At 39.6% G+C, this 14,126-nt stretch overlaps 1 pseudogene; it reads left to right on the top strand.

Annotated features, from left to right (window-relative positions):
* The first annotated feature begins 2,198 nt into the window (after window positions 1-2,198).
* On the top strand, window positions 2,199-3,256 carry LOC127233170 (rRNA 2'-O-methyltransferase fibrillarin-like; annotated as a pseudogene).
* The last annotated feature ends 10,870 nt before the right edge of the window (window positions 3,257-14,126 follow it).

A 14,126-nucleotide genomic window follows, 5' to 3' on the forward strand; every position in this document is an offset into this window, starting at 1 on the left:
TATTCAGGGTTGCTAGTAACATAAGTTGGGGGCTCTGCAGGAGCAGTAAAACATATAAACCCTGAGCCATCTCTCCAGCTTCATGCCCAATGCTAAACCACTTCTTATTCTGCGTTTGCCCACATGTACATTGGGAATGTGTGCACAGTACCAATTAGTGAAAATATAGCCATGCCATATGACCTCGCAGCATCATTACTCTTTTGAAACTGATTTTAATGTTACCAACCCACATGATGAAGTGAGACGTGATAGTAATTATATTCATGAAGGAGAAGGAAAGGGCTATTTCTCCTGATAGTCACCATGCTCTGAGCCCCTTTATCCTCCTTTTTGCTTTGGTCTGTGTCCTCTCAGCGATGTGCAGCTTATGACAAAGCTTGCATGGGAAAATGAACAGGAAAATTCTATTTCCTTTGTCTCTGTGCCATATAAGCAAAAATGAGCCAAATGATGATGGGCAATTAACTGGTGGAATAAATGAAAGTAAATTGTTATAGAAACTGTTCCCCCCACTTTTAAAACAACACTATGTTACCATTAAAGCATAGCTGAAGTGAGCCAATTAGTACAGCTCACTGATATTCACCAAATTAGACAGTCAACTATGTCAACATTTCTGCAAGAAACTTTCTAGAATGGGCAAACTGCATTATGGGTTTGAAAATTGTGTCATTTCAGCACAAGGTTCATCTGTTGATGTTGAGAGAACCCTGTGGTTTAATCTCTTGTCAGCAAGCCCTTTATCTCCGTCCTGTATCCCTCCATTTGATTCCACCTTGAGCTTCACAATCAGGTGGCATCTCTAACTGCTCTGTGTCAATTTCAAGATACATAATTTGCTTGACTGGCATTTGTCAGGCTGCATAATCACCAAGGGCGATGGCTACAGCTTTAATGTAGCTCTGATTTTGATTAGTGCAGTGCTATTTCTAAGTTTCATTATCTATGGAAGATTAGAAGAACACCAGCCTCCGTGCTTGTCACATCTCACGCTTAACATGAAAACCAATTTCACTTTAAAGGATTTAGTAAAACAACTTTCATTAAGGTGTCTTTGCTTAAAATAGGGTGTTATTTGGAAGAAAATATCACATAGCATGATTTCTTTACTTGATATTTGAAAGCTAAATATCCAGATCAGGACTCCCTAACTGGTGACTTTGTCTTAATCTATCATCTCCAGAAGATACTCCCATTCTCCCTGGGACCTGGAACTCCTTGAACAGTCCTCTGAACACTGGATTTAATATTATAGAAAGTGTAGATCATGTATCTCACATTCTGTTTATAGATGTTTGGATAGAAGGGGGATGTGTAGATGGATAGATCTATTGATGATTAATAGGTTGATTACAGATGGATACACACATACACACATAGAAGAACTCTAATCAGTGTATTTGACTTCTCAGTTCCATTGCTGACTACTCTTTTATTCTTTCCTTGAAAACTTGATCACTTTCAGATTTTGAATCCTACACAGTTGAGGTAATAACAACACTAAGTAAGTGGTTCTCAACCTGTGAGTCTCAACCCATTTTGGGGTTGCATATCAGGTATTTGCATCATTATTCATAACAGTAGCAAAATTACAGTTATGAAGTTGCAATGGAAACAATTTTATACTTGGAGGCCATTGCAACATGAGGAACTGTATTAAAGAGTCACATTGTTAGGAAGGGTGAGAATCACTGCTCTAAGTGGTCTTTGGATATGACAGCATATATGAGCATGCCTTTACACACTGACTGAATATTTCATTTTCTTCCCACCTCTGGATATATATATCCACACCCCTATGGCTCATTAATGTTTTCTGTATTTATTGGAACTGGTTTAATATTCAAAAATTTCTGCTCATTAGAAAGAACCAATAATCTGTTTCCTTAATAAATAAGGCTCCAGGGTGGAGAAATGGCTCAGCAGCTAAGAGCACTGGCTGCTCTTCCAGAGGTCCTAAATTCAATTCCCAGCAACCACATGGTGGCTCACAACCAACCATAATGTGATCTGGTGCCCTCTTCTGGTTTTCAGGCATATGTGTAGGCAGAACACTGGATCCATAATCACTGGATACATAATGAATTAATACATTTTTAAAAAAGTGAGTTTCCAGCTCTTTTTCTCATAATATAATTAAGACCAGTAGCATGTGTGAAAGCTTGAACTGTGGGTTGCTGGACCAGAACGCAATGATGAAGCCAGGGTTCGGCCCCATGAGAGCACCTTTGGTGACAGAGGAGGCTTTGGTGAGACAGGCAGGAGAGGAGGAGGAGTCCTAGGAGGCTTTGCTCAAGGTGGAGACTAAGCAAAGGCTCGGGCGTACAGGAGGTGGAGGGAGAAGCAGACCAAGTGGAGGCTTCCAGACTTGGGACAACCAAGGTGGAGGTGGTGCGCGCAGAGGCAAAAGAGGAATCCAGCCAAGGAAGAATGTGGTGGTGGGACCGCATGAGAACGGAGGCGTAATTCCTGTCTTGGAAAGAAGAATGCACTTGTAACAAAGAATTTGGTCCCTAGAGAATCTGTGTATGAGGAACAGATTTTATTTCAGAAGATAACACAATTGAGTACCAAGCTTGGAACCCCCTTGATTCCGACCTGGTAGCAGCAGTCCTGGGTGATGAGGACCAAGTCATATCAAAAAGAATGTTGGGGGTCCTAGGAGCTCTACGTTGGTACGGCTTCCGTGTGTGTGTGTGTGTGTGTGTGTGTGTGTGTGTGTGTGTGTGTGTGTGAGTGAGAGAGAGAGAGAGAGAGAGAGAGAGAGAGCATGTGCGTGTGCGTGTGCGTGTGTGTGTGTTATCTGCCCGGATGATCTGGCCTATGTATTTGAGTTCTCCCACCACTCTGACAGTGACCTCATCAACTTGGCCAAGAACAGAAGCAACTTTATTTCTGTGATTAACGATGCTCTGCATCCATCTAACATCGCGGTGGTACATATGCTCTTACCTATGTGGCCAAACCCAGACTGTGGCCCTGAATGGCCACACCTTCCTGCAGAATGGAGGACATTTTGTGATTTCCTTTAAAGCCAATTGCATCGGTCCACAGTCTCGGCAGAAGCTGTGTTTCCATCCGAAGTGCAGAAGATGAGCTGGAGAACATGAAGCCCCCGGAGCAGGTAACAGCAGAGCCCCGAAGGGAAAACACTTGGTGCTGTGCAGAGGCAGCCTCAAAGCAAAGGGCTGAAACGCAGAGCTGTCTGGATTGGAAGAAATGTGTGTTAACTGCCGCCGTTGGTGTTTGCTGATTGTTTTTGTTTTTTGTTTTTTTCTTTCTACTAAAAGACTCATCTGTTAAAATAGAAATAAAATAAATAATCATTTGCAGCACACACTGGAGCACTGTTAGGTCAGTGCAGGAAGAAAACTTTTATTAACAGGTTAATTTACACGCTTTGGGGATTTTCTACTTAATTTCCTTCCTTCCTTCCTTCTTTCCTTCCTTCTCATGAGGAAATTTTTATCCAAAATTGGTGTTGTAATTTTTTCCTTTTTTATTTAAATATGAAACAAGGTTGTTTTACATGCCAATCCCAGTTCTCTCACCCTCCCCTCCTCCCCTATCAACCCCACCAAACCCCAGCCCATCTCTTTCTGCTTCCCAGGGACGGTGGGGCCTTCCACTGGGGAGTCTTCAAGGTGTGTCATATCATTTGGGGCAGCACCTAGGCCCTCCCCCATGTATCTCTGCTGAGAAAGTCCATCTATGTGGGATGGGCTCCCAAAGTCCATTCCTACACTAGGGATAAATACTGATGTACTACCAGAGGCCCCATAGACTGTCCTGCACTCCTAACTACCATCCACATTCAGTGAGTCTAGTTAAGTCCTATGCTGGTTTCCCAGCTATCAGATTGGGATCCCCTTTGCTCAGGTCAGCTGTTTCTATAGGTTTCTCTAGGCTGGTCTTGACCCTTTTGCTCATCACTCCTCCCTCTCTGCAACTTAATTCTAGGAGTTCTGCTCAGTGTCTAGCTTTGGGTCTCTGCTTCTATTTCCATCAGCTACTGGATGAGGGCTCTAGAATGGCATATAAGGTAGTGGTCAATCTCACTATCGTGGAAAGGCATTTAAAGTAGCCTCTCCACTATTGCTTAGATTGTTAGTTGGGTTCATCCTTGTAGGCCACCGGGCATTTCCTTAGGGAAATGGTGTTATAATTTTTCAAACATGGCTCCAGAGAGAAACATCATGTGATGGAGTTAAAACGAAGGGTTTGTTGTTGTTGTTGTTGTTGTTATTATTATTATTATTATTGGGAAAAGATCATAAAAGGGGAAAGGGGAGAGGGGAGCCTGGCTTGCAGGGATAGAGCAGTGAGAAAGAGGAGAGAGACAGACAGAGAGAGAGAGAGAGGGACAGACAGAGAGACAGAGACAGAGGGAACAGACAGAAAGGGAGAGAAAGAGAGAGAGGGATAGGATGTGGGCAGGGCCCTTTTAAAAGGGGACATATTTAGTAGGCATAAGAGGTGCTCTTAGTGGCAGTAGCTGAGGGCATATCTTGTCAGAACTCCAAAGACAGGACAGTACAAAGGCTAAATAAGAACAATCTTAAATATTTGAGTTTTTTCAATTTCTTAATTCAAGTCATTTGAAATAGTTCAGCCTTATTGAATGTATTCACGCTCATGTTCATTGTGAATGTAACTGTTGCACTAAAAACCATCAAATTATATACTGAGAAATTTGTCTCCAAATTGCATCTCGATTAAGGAAGATTTCCTCTTCACAAATGTCGCCTACTCCACCACAGCACTTTGGTATGTTGTGCTGGTTTGGATGACAAGCGTCGGTCATACACTTGGAGCCCAGTTGGTGCTGTTTGGGGTGGTTTGGTTTGTACAACCTTGATGCAGGAAGCACATCACTTTGAGTGTAAAAGCTTTAAGTCACATCCGGGTCATTCTCTCTGCTTTGTCTTTCTAGCAGGGGATGGGAGTTTCTAGAGTCCTGGTCAACTTTTGTGGCTACTGCCTTCTACCATGCTTCTCTGACATGAAAATCCTAATGCTCTGGAACTTGAAGCAAAAATAGACTCACTCTTCTTTAAGTTACCTAAATCACAGTGTTTTATCACAGAATAGAAAAGTGAATAGCAAATTTGTCTTGTCTTTTTCAGTAATAGATTGAATTTTATTTAGTACCTTGATGAGCCATGCAGGGTAGCTAAGAAGATGTTCTTTATGTAAAATGCTATGGAAAAAATTTATGTGATGTTTGCATTTTATTAAAATAACAGGATTATAGCATTTAAACAAGATTTTACTAATGTTTAGCATGTACTGGGTTTTCCTCTTAGGCCACCAACCAGATGCTAAATTATGACACTGAGACTTATTAATTTTGAGTGCTCAGCCTAGCTTAGCTCTTTTAACTCAAATTAACCTGTTTCTCTTTATTGATGTTTTGACTCATAGCTGTTTATCTTTTCTTTGTTGTTGTTATGATGTCTGCTGGCTGACTGCTGCCTGGCTTCTTGTCCTGGCATGACTTTCACTCTATCCTCTCTCTTCTCTCGATCATTCTTTTTTTTTTTTTTTTTTTTTTTTTTTTGAGCCTAAATTTTTTTCCTTCTACTCTTTGTCTCTTACCTGCTGTTAACCCTGCCTATCCCTCTCTGCTATTCAGTTCTTTATTAAACCAATCAGGTGCCTTAAGCAGGCAAAGTGAAACACACCATTACATAATTAACAGAGGCAGCATAAATAAAATGTAAGACATCCCTAACATCATTAAACAAATGTTGCATACATTTACACAGATAAGGTAATATGCTACAAATGTAACATATCTTTGCCTAGTTAAAATAATATTCCACAACATAGTAATTTACTGTGCTACTCAGCATGGTGGCACACACCTGTCATTACAATACTAAGGAGCTGAGGACATCAAGAAAATAAGATTATAAATTTGTAGGCAGCCTAGATTATATCTATTGTGATACTTTGTTTCACTAAACGAAATCCATGAGCTAGAGAGATGGCTCAACACATACAGGAACTCACTCTGAAGACCTGAGCTGGATCCTAGGAACACAAAGTGGTTGGTACTGACTGAGGCCCAAAAGATGTCCTGTGAGCTCCACCCGCATGTCATAACACACATACACATAAAATAATAAGTAAAAAATAAATTTAAAATGTGATTTTAAAAAGAGTGGATATAAATTTTGGCAGCATATTTCTCAAATCAAATATTAATGAATTCTATATAGTTTTCCATCCATACAAGATTCTATTTCTTCACCAAATGTGCCAATTTCCAAGTCTTCCCATTCAAAATATTCATTGGTTTTCCTTTTCAGCATCAAATTTCATGTCATGTGTATATTCTGTGCTACCTCTGAGTGTTTTACTCAGTTTCAGGACAACTTCATTGTCTTTCTGTGAAACTCCATGGTAACATTTCACATTATCCCCAACAGAGCCTTCCATTTTCTGACTTTTCTCTAATTCTGAATTGATGTGTTTGCTTTAATCCCATGACCAGTTGCTTCTTTGCTGTCTCCAAGGCCTCTATTGCCACGATATTCTGATAGAGTAACATGCTCTTGGATCCTTTCTTATTTCTGATTCACCCTAGAACTCATTAAGCCAGCAAAACACAGTGGATCCATGGGATTATTGCATTCTCCTAGGAAGTGTGAGTAGCTCATTTTTGGCCCTGCAATCACGGGGTTGACTTGTCCTTCAGGCACACGTCCTAAATGTTTAAGGACAGCACTTAACAAATGTCAACAACTTAGGAAAAATCTTTTAGTAATCCTTAGCGTTTCTATCAAATGGGTAAATGCATAATTGAAAGAATGTATTTTCTTACCCTGCCCTCCACTAATCTCCCCATAATTTTGAATGGAACGCCGGCCCTCATGCAATGGTCTTCATTTGGTGAGTAATGCCTGTTCACATGTGTGACTACAGGCTTTTGAAGTTTCCCTTCTGACAGGTGCTCTTCTAGTAGCCAACTTGGTTTTCAACATTCCTTTGTTTATACTAGTATAATGGAATTCAGCTACATTTAAATTAATGAGGAGCTAACACTGGGTTTCTTTAAAATATTATTGAATACTTTGCCTTTCAAATTATATTTAGCTCCCTTCCTTCCTGATATGCACTACAGATATACATTAGTGTGTGTGTGTGTGTGTGTGTGTGTGTGTGTGTGCATGTCCATTAGACATATCAAAATATAAGAGGGACTGAGATAGAGAAAGATGTGGCCTGCCAGAGGGTGAGGGTGGTCCAATCGAGAGCAATGGAATGCAGATGTCTTGAAAGCATACGAGAATATGCCTGGAGGAAGACCACCACCAAGACAGCAAGTGGGGGCTATGGGGTGTGACAGGAGAGGAGGAGAGAATAAGAACAATTAACAATCTGAACATCACAAGACACAGAAAATACCTTTTAAGAAAAATTGTAGCTCTCATTACAGGCCACCTTACCAAATGTTTGACAAAATACTAAATGCGCTTAGTTCAGAAAATTGCAGGAGAGGTGAGCATTGTTTTCCTTGTTTCTAAATGGAAAACAAAAAGACTTCCTTGGTTTAAGAAACGTGAATAGCAGTGACTGGACACAAATTCTGCTCTTGTGACCATGAAACAGGTGTGGTGGGCCTTCTTCTGTTACTGCAAAAGCTTAATGTTCTTGTGTGACTAAAAAACAAATTGGCCACACACTCCCAAGATGCTCACTGTCTGTGGTTAAATGGATAAACACAAGGATACCACAAAGCCACCAAGTGTTCCTTGGATGAGTGCCACAGAGATCTCTGAGACAGCATAATGAATGAGCAAGAGCTTTAAATGTAAGGGATTTCAAAGTTCATGCTGAATTATTCTTTTGGAGAAATGTTGGGTGAGAAGGAAGTAGAGACCTTACTGAGTTTTCACCTGTCCCCTGTAGTAAATAGACACACCATTCAGAAGGATCACATGGTACAGTCCCAATCTGGCCATGGAGAGAGAGAACACCAACAATCTCCCAAAGAAGGTCTCTCTTACTACAAAAATAGTTTATATTACCAATTTTTATATTTAACTATTTCCCGTCTTAGTAATTGAACATTAGCTTTGTGAAGGTTTTCTAGTTTTGATTAGACTAATTAAAGTTATGCTATCAGTAATATATATCTTTTTCTTTTGTACCAACAACCAGCTCCCAACTCATGACACAGAGACTTACTAGCTTTGGATGCACATTTCTAGCCAGTTCATTTTAACTTAAATTAACCTGTTTCTTTTTATGCACTGTTTGCCTCAGGACTTTACTTTCTTCCTTCTGTATACCTTATTCTCACTACGCCTTGTGACTGCTAGCTAGTGGATGCCAGGCTTCTGGCCCTGTGTTGTCTCTCTCCTGGCTCCTGGCCCTGGGTTGTCTCTCTCCTTCTCCTCATTTTTTTCTTTCTTTCCTCTAGAAAGAAAGATCTCTCCTATTTATTCTCTTCTCAGGCTAGCTCCACCTATTTTTCCCTTCCCAGGTACTGGATGTTATTAGACCAATCAGGTGCAACACATCTCTTTACATCATTAAACAAACACTTCATGAACAAAAGCAACAAATCTTTATACTGTTAAGGTAGTATTCCTCAGTATTAATAAATGTAACATATCTATACATGGTAAAATAATATTTTAACATATATAAAGATAGATAGGTCAATATAGATAGATATATAGATTATCTTCTTCCATACATTAACTTCTTTTTTGGCATTCCAGGTAAGATGTTCTATTTGGTCTTAGAATATATACCACTAAACACCTGCTTACTAACTTTTATAAATACAGATATTCATAGCTCTCTGACAAACGTATAACTAATTTTTCACTTTAATATTATAAAAACTAAATTTGAAAAATGTAACTATTTGATGCGATATAATCATACCTTTATATAAAAAACTGTTTATTAAAACAGAGTGTTTTTCCATGAAGAAATATTTGCATTATTCTACAAGTTACATTAACATTTCTGATTCTGAATTTCTTAATTTATTTAATGCAGGATTTAAAGGATAAACTTTTAAAGGATTTTCCCTTAATAATTTATCAATTATAGTAATACCAGATTGACCCAAATGATGTTGTTAGTACATTGAAGTAATAACATCTGGTGGTGAAAACGTTACTCAAAAAAATTCAATGTTTAAAGTAACTTTTAATATTGTGATTTTTCATACAGAATTTGTGTATTTTTTAACTACCTCAGGTTCATTGAGGTAGGAGTAAATTTCTGGTTTTTCTCAAAATTTTCTGTGTAAACATGAAAGCCAAAGCTGGGGAAAATAATAAGATATTATTAAAAATAAAATTCATGATTTACACATACTACATAACCTGCTGCTGCATCAACAGCATAAAAAACACTTTTATTTTTCACTCCACAAGAAAGGAAGAATTTTACTGTTTTTTTTTTCTGAAAGGTTGTTTAAAATGTAATAAATGAGCAGGTGGTTAGACAGTGGTGTTGACTGAAGATAGTGAATTCACACTGAGGCTAACAACGCCTTTTATTGATAATCTTCTACCATCTGCTCTGAAGACTTACTCAGACCAAGAAAGCAGCAGGTGGGAAGGAGTGCAAATAGATGGTGTGTAAATCCCCAGCCATGCTGTGAGTTTGCAAAATGGATCAATGCTACTGTTGCTATCTGAACATTTACAGGGGTTGGGCTCAGAGATGATGGGTTAACTTCCTTTGCCCCTTTATTTCTTGGTAAGGACAGGAAGCTGTATCCTGAAAGGTCAAATTTAGAAACTTAGAAGTGTGATGGAAACGACCCTCAGGAATAACATTTATGTGTGGCTGTTGCTTTCAGACCATTCAAAGTAAACAGTCTATACAGCCATGGCCATCTCAGCTAGTATACGTGAATGATCAGAGTAGAAGAGGAAATGGAAAAATGCTGCAGCTTTCTAAATCAAAATACAGTCCTGTGGGCTGGGGAGATGGATCAGTGGGTAAAAGCCCTTGCTGCCAACCCTGGCACTGTAAGTGGCTGAAGGAGAGACCCGATCTTGTAAACTGTCCCCTGAACTCCACATCTGTGCCATGGAACACGCTCCCACACACAGAGACAGACACATGCATATACACTCTTGCACACACTGATAGACACAAACACACATACATACATTCACACACACACATAAAACAGACACACATACACAGATATAGGCACATAAACAAACGTGTACATTCATACACACACAAACACATACACATGGATACCTCACATGAGCAGACATGCATGCACACACAGACACACACAGACATGCATATATACACACAAGAATACACATACACACATGTACAAACAAACATGCATATACATACAGTCACACACATATCCACAAAAAAAAATAAATACTATAAAAATAGTATTCCTATGTCAGTTTATACTTTCTATGTGTTGAAAGATAAGGAGTCAGTAAAATGTGGAAATGTGTTTGATCAAAGGCAGATGAAATCTGGGGGAAACAATTCATTGAGATTTAAAACACAGAGCAAAATACTCCTGGAGTCTCATAACTGTAATCCTTAAACTCTAGTGACTATTGCCAGGGGTTCAAAGACACCCTGAGTTACTGCCTCAACCCCTCCTGACATAGAATAGAATACTTGTGTGTTATATCTCCAAGGTTAAGACCACTGGCTGCTCTTGCAGACATCCTGAGTTCAATTCTCAGCAACCAGATGGTGGCTCACAACCATTTGTAGTGAGATCTGGTGCCCTCTTCTGGCCTGCAGGCTTACATGCAGACCGAACACTGAACATAAAATAAATAAATAAATTTAAAAAAAAAAAATAAATAAAAGATGGTGTGGTGCCCAAACTGAGGTAGAAAAACTGTTTCAAATGGGGAATTGTTTATGGAATACAACATAGATACACATTCAGAGCAAAAGAAAGAAAGCATTACTCAAGAGAATCATTTGAGATAGGAGGAATAAATTTTAGAGTGATAGTTTAACACACAGATGTTGACACGGAGAGTGGGACTTTCTGGGCGCTGCCTCCATTCTTGCGGGATTTTTCATGGCCTGGTCTTTGCAGGTCTAGTGCAAGCAGTCACAAGGCTGTGAGTTTGTGTGTGTGATAGCCCTGTCGTGACTGGCAAATACTGTGTGGCTGGATGCTGCCTTTAATTAGCGTTATCCCTGCCCTACTTCTCTCCATCTTGTTGGTACACTAACCAAACACCAGCAGGAAGCCGGGCAGGAAGAAAATGAGCCAGAAAAGTAGATCTACGAGAAGCAAGATTATAACTGACATATTTTCTTTTTTCTTTAATCCAGTTTTTTTTCCATTTTGTCTTCTAACCCCTAGTCCACCTCCTATCCCTTCTCCTGCCTCCCTACATTCACCCATCCCACCCCCATCCACTCCTTAGAGGGGATAAGGCCTCCCTTGAGAAGTCAATAAAGTCTGGTATATAAAGTTGAGGTGGGACCACAACCTTAACCCCTGTATCAAGGTCAGACAAAGTACCCACCACGGGGAAGACAAAAATCCAGTTCATGCACCCGGGGTAGCTCCCGGTGCCACTGCCAGGGCTTCCCCCCCATACACGTCAAGTCACCTAATCATCACCCACATTCAGAGTGCCTGCCTCAATCCATGCAGGTACCCCAGGTGTTAATCAACAGTCCAGGAGCTCGCACTATCTCTCAGGTTTTCCCTATCATGATCTTGACTTCCCTTGCAACATATTTTCTTAACTTGCAACATTTTGGTACAGCTGTAGTTTCAGAAAATGGTGGCCTTTTGATTGAGGAAGCTATTTGCTAGTGACAACAGCCAGGGTCTATAACATTTGCACTGATTATAACACCCCCATCGCTCGAGGCTATATGATATCATGAGCTGAGTTAAGCTCAGTGCTTCTTCAAAAGTTTAAGGAAAGCACGGGAAGCTGGCCACCACAGAGGAGTGTGACAAAATCTGCTTTATCTTGAGAGTGGACCCCACGAATACTCCTGGGGAAGAAGATTGCCTCAGTTATTAACCACCAGCTGACATGCTGTGTCTTGAGCAAGCCAGAGGTGCAAAAGGGAAGCTCCTTTGTAAACTGGAGTTCCTAGAAAAGAGTGGTACATAGACATAAGTTGCTTAATGGAGATTTCTGAGTTATTGCTGACTCAGAATGAAACTGTGCTGACTCATATGTGCCTACTATGAAGTGCATTTAAGGAATACATTCAGTAACTTGGGTGGGGGAAGGAAAAATGCAATGCTTTGACTCAGAGGGAAAAAACATTAAAAAAATTCCCCAGGGGAATGCTAACCACAGAAATAGCACACACACACACACATACACACACACACACACACACACACACACACACACACACAAATAAATAAAGCAAGAAGAAAAAAGAAGAAGGAGATCACAGACACTAGGAACAACGGTGAATTTTCAGGTTAGGAGCAGAGAAACAAATGATGAAAATGGTCATGAGAAGTTCATTAAAGGTCCATATTCCACACAAATGGCAAAACTACAAGACACAGATATGCATTGCATACACAGAAAGGGGGTCCGGAACACAGGTAGTGAACCCAGGCACTGAAAATCAATTTAGAAAACAAAATACTTCAAGTACCAGAAATGTTCCCAAGGAACAAGGAAACAATGGCTAACTGCTGAAAGGTAAAGGAGTATGTGATACAGAGTCTCCAAATTGAGGCAGTCAGTGAAGAGTTTGAATTGGATAACTTAGCAATTAGATTACTAAAGCCAAAATACTTTCTCTTTAAAATGAGACATTCCCAAAATTAGTTGGCGGTAGCATTTAACTCCAAGAACATGTTGACAATGGCTGAACACTATAAGTCAAAATGGCTAGTATTCTTGTATGTGAAAGTCATCTCTATCAATTACCATTAATAATCTTGCATTTGTGAAGTGCATCCAAACAAAAAAAAGGAAAGAAGAAGGAAAGAAAGGAAATAAGGGAGGAAGGAAGATACAAAGGAAGGAAGGAAGGGAAAGAGGGATGGAGGGAGGGAGGGACAGAGGGAGAGAGGCAGGAAGGAAGGAAGGAGGGAAGGAAAATGACTGAATACATGATAGATAGATATATAGTTAGGTAAGTATATAAACAGACAGATATAAAGAAATAAAGAAAGGTTTGATTCAATTGATTGCTGTTGAGGTTTTCAAAATGAAATGGACATATGGACATTGCTCTATAGACATAGAACTATACTCTAGTTTAAAAAAAATAGGAAGTTTTTTTTAATGAAGTAAAGAATAAATATCCTTGAGGATACTATCAAAATTCACATGTATGCTATTTGCCTAGTGTTTTCTGTAATGTAGCATATGCAATATCTGTTTACCTTTGAGAATAAGCTATGTTGTGCTCCATATACTTCTATGTTTATATTAAAGTACATACAATATATATCATAAGTACAAATGTCTTAAGTACAAATAATTTCTATAGAAAGCAGAGAATTTTTTCAGAAAAATTTTAAATATAAAATTATATAAATATGTTATTGTTAATAGTGATAAGTCAATTTTTTTCATTGATGTGAAACACACTATTTCTTTGTATCCAATATTATTTAAATATATGTATTTTTTCCATGTGTGCATAAACTTGGACTCTGCTCAAGGCACCCCAAAACCAAGTTCTTAGCACAATAGTGAGACACAGGAAAGAGATGAGGGACAAAGACAGGAAATAGAGGACCAGAGAGAAGGGGAAGAGGACAAGGAAGAGGGAACAGGGATATTAGTCCCAAAGGGACAAAGGACTGCTTCGGAATAGAGAGGAGACAGACATGGCCCATAGACTAATGGTAGTTTATAAAGGTAAAAGGGGGAACCCCATGTTAGGGAGAGCTGTTTGATGTTGATCTGGCATGTTAACTGACGGGGACTTCCGTACTTAGGTAGCTGGACCTGGTAGTCAGCCTTGGAGGACGAAGTAACTACATAGGGGAATGAACATGGAGGCTGGTTTTAGGGCAAAACCAGTGTTTGCCATGCTGGGGCCTGTGTTTGCCATGATTGGGCCTGGTAGAGCACCTTCGGTGTCTTTCAGATTCTTCCTTCTCTCAGCAGGGATTGAGTGTTAAAATGCTAAGGGTT

This window comes from Phodopus roborovskii, unplaced genomic scaffold (genome assembly GCF_943737965.1).
Source record: "Phodopus roborovskii unplaced genomic scaffold, PHOROB, whole genome shotgun sequence".
Classification (NCBI taxonomy): domain Eukaryota; kingdom Metazoa; phylum Chordata; class Mammalia; order Rodentia; family Cricetidae; genus Phodopus; species Phodopus roborovskii.